Here is a 2,893-nt window from a genome sequence, read left to right as displayed (position 1 = left end):
AAAAACTCCTCACCCTCGGCTTCAAGGCTGTCCATCACTTTGCCCCCTCTTACCTCACCTCCCTTCTCTCCTACAGCCCAGCCCACACCCTCCACTCCTCTGCTGCTAATCTCCTCACTGTGCCTCGTTCTTGCCTGTCCCACCGTCGGCCCCTGGCCCAAGTCCTCCCCCTGGCCTGGAATGCCCTCTGTCTGCACATACACCAAGCTAGCTCTCTTCTTCCCTTCAAGGCCCTACTGAGAGCTCACCTCCTCCAGGAGGCCTTCCCAGACTGAGCCCCCTCCTTCCTCTCCCCCTACTCCCCCTCTCTATTCCCCCCGCCTTACCTCCTTCCCCTCCCCATGGCACTGTATATATGTATATATGTTTGTACATATTTATTACTCTATTTATTTATTCATTTTATTTGTACATATTTATTCTATTCATTTTATTTAGTTTATATGTTTTGTTTTGTTGTCTGTCTCCCGCTTCTAGACTGTGAGCCCGCTGTTGTGTAGGGACTGTCTCTATATGTTACTAACTTGTACTTCCCAAGCGTTTAGTACAGTGCTCTGCACACAGTAAGTGCTCAATAAATATGATTGAATGAATGAATATTAGGAGGGACTGAAGAAATAAGGAGTGTTGGTCTAGAGGATCGAGAGCTAGGTGTGCAAGAGGTGACAGAAATGAGAACGGGGAGAAGCTCTATGGTGACAACCTTTGTTGCTATTTAAATTCAGAATTCATAAAATACCACAAACTATCTCTTCACTCAATTGGATAAATATGGAAACACCTAACTTTCTGAACAAACCTTTAAGGTTTGGGGGTAGGGGACCTTCCTTGAACTACATTATTACTTCTATTGACATTCCTAGAATTCAGTGTTGAAACAGGAATAAAACATTTTGGTTTCACAATTGGATGGGGCACAGCTGGAATTGACCACTTGGATATTTACTCATCCAGACTCAGAATGTCCAAGAGAGAGGTAATTTAAGGATTTTCCCATCCACATTTTCATCTGCTCCAGGAACAAGAGGATATAAATAGCTGATCTTATGGACACCAGGAGGAAGGGGTCCCTGAAAGAGATCCATGAGAATGGGGAATATAATATAAATATATTGCATTATAAGAAATCTTCCTGCTTCTAATATGGCACTGTTTTCAAGATTGTGCCCACCTGGGGCCTTTTACATAACATAACCAAAGAAGATAAATGTCTTTGAAGTTTATTTTAAAATCCCCCCTGTTTTTTTTTTTTACCAATTTTCCCCTTCCTTTAACCAGATAGTAAATATCATTGTAACACTTTATTTCTGAATAATTGGGTAACCAAACAAGGAGCAATTTTTGGCATTTGCAGAGGTTATGCTAAATTAAATATGATATCACAGCAGGGTGGTGAACTCTTATTGCATGAGTTACTTTGATTTATCTTCTTGTGAATTACTTGTCTACTTAAAAAAACCTCACTTTTTAATTCAGTGCAGCTCTGAGTTTCATTAAATGTTTATGATCCTATTACAGGATGGCTCTAATAAAAGGAAGTTGATAAAACTTCATTATCTATAATACCAGAGAAAAAGAAAAATCTAATATCTCAAGTTTGTCCATGATATTTTTTTTGCAGTAAATCTCCCACCTCACAGTCCCCCAGGACCAAAAATGACTTTAACTACAATTAATGACTCCCCAAAACATAGCATGATCTTTGGAAATTAGCAGCAAAAGGAGCCACCTGTAAACTTTACATAAAATAGAATTTTATTTTCTTTCCATCAACTGGAAAGGTAACTGCAATTTTCTGCGTGGGTTTTTGTTACTAGAAACTGACTGATATAACTTGATCAAATTCTCTCAGAGGAGTGGATTTACATTACATTATGATGAGAAGGATCTACCAGAATACTGATGCAAAATTATGATTGTCAATCCATGGTATTTGTTGAGCACTGTACTAAGTGCTTGGGTGAGTACAATACAACAGAGTTGGGAGACATGTTCCCTGCTCTCAAGACGCTCACAGTCTGGTAGAGGAGACAGATATTAACATGAATTACAGCTAAGGAAAGCAGCACCATAAAAGGATATGTCTTGCCTTATGCTGTCTAGTTGACCCTGACCCATAGTGATGCCATGGACACATCTCTCCCAGAACAACCCACCTCCATCTGCAATCATTCTGGTAGTGCATCCACAGCGTTTTCTTGGTAAAAATATGGAAGAGATTTACCATTGCCTCCTTCCACACAGTAAACTTGAGTCTCTGCCCTCAGCTCTCTCCCATGCTGCTGCTGCACAGCACAGGTGAGTTTTGACTTGTAGTAGATTGCCTTCCACACACTAGCCACTGCCCAAGCTAGGAATGGAATGGATATGCCTCTGCTTGACTCTTCCTCCCACTGTGGAGACTGGTAGAGTACTGGAAACTCTCCAGGTGTGACCCTGAGAAGGGATAAGGATATATTCATAAGTATTATGAGGCTGAGGGTGAGGCATCAAAATGGTTGCCCATCCATCTCTGCATCAAAAAGAAACCCCTTACCATCGGCTTTAAATCATCTCATCCTTTCCTACCTTGCCTTGATGCTCTCCTACTAAAACCCAGCCTGTACACTTCCTCAGATGTCAACCTATTCATTCTCCCTCAGTCTGGTACGTCTAGCCGCCAACCCCTCACCCACATCCCGCCTCTGGCCTGGAACACCCGCCTTCTTTATGTCCAACAGACAATCATTCTCCCCACTTTCAAAGCTCTATTGGTGCCACATCTCTTCCAAAAATCCTTCTCTGACCAAGCCCTTATTTCCTCTTCCCTGGCTCCCTTCTGCATGATCCTTGCACTTGGAGTTGATCCTTTTATTTACCCCTCCCTCAGCCCCACAGAACTTATGTACAGATC

At 42.0% G+C, this 2,893-nt stretch overlaps 1 non-coding gene across 1 annotated transcript; it reads right to left on the bottom strand.

The window, feature by feature from the left end:
• Positions 1-2,308: 2,308 nt before the first annotated feature.
• LOC119931208 lies at positions 2,309-2,446 on the bottom strand. The gene has a single exon (XR_005452063.1). It is a non-coding gene; the product is annotated as a small nucleolar RNA SNORA7 (small nucleolar RNA).
• Between the last annotated feature and the right edge of the window lie 447 nt (positions 2,447-2,893).

The sequence above is a fragment of the Tachyglossus aculeatus genome, chromosome 7 (genome assembly GCF_015852505.1).
Source record: "Tachyglossus aculeatus isolate mTacAcu1 chromosome 7, mTacAcu1.pri, whole genome shotgun sequence".
Classification (NCBI taxonomy): domain Eukaryota; kingdom Metazoa; phylum Chordata; class Mammalia; order Monotremata; family Tachyglossidae; genus Tachyglossus; species Tachyglossus aculeatus.
This window is presented reverse-complemented; position numbering and strand designations above follow the sequence as displayed.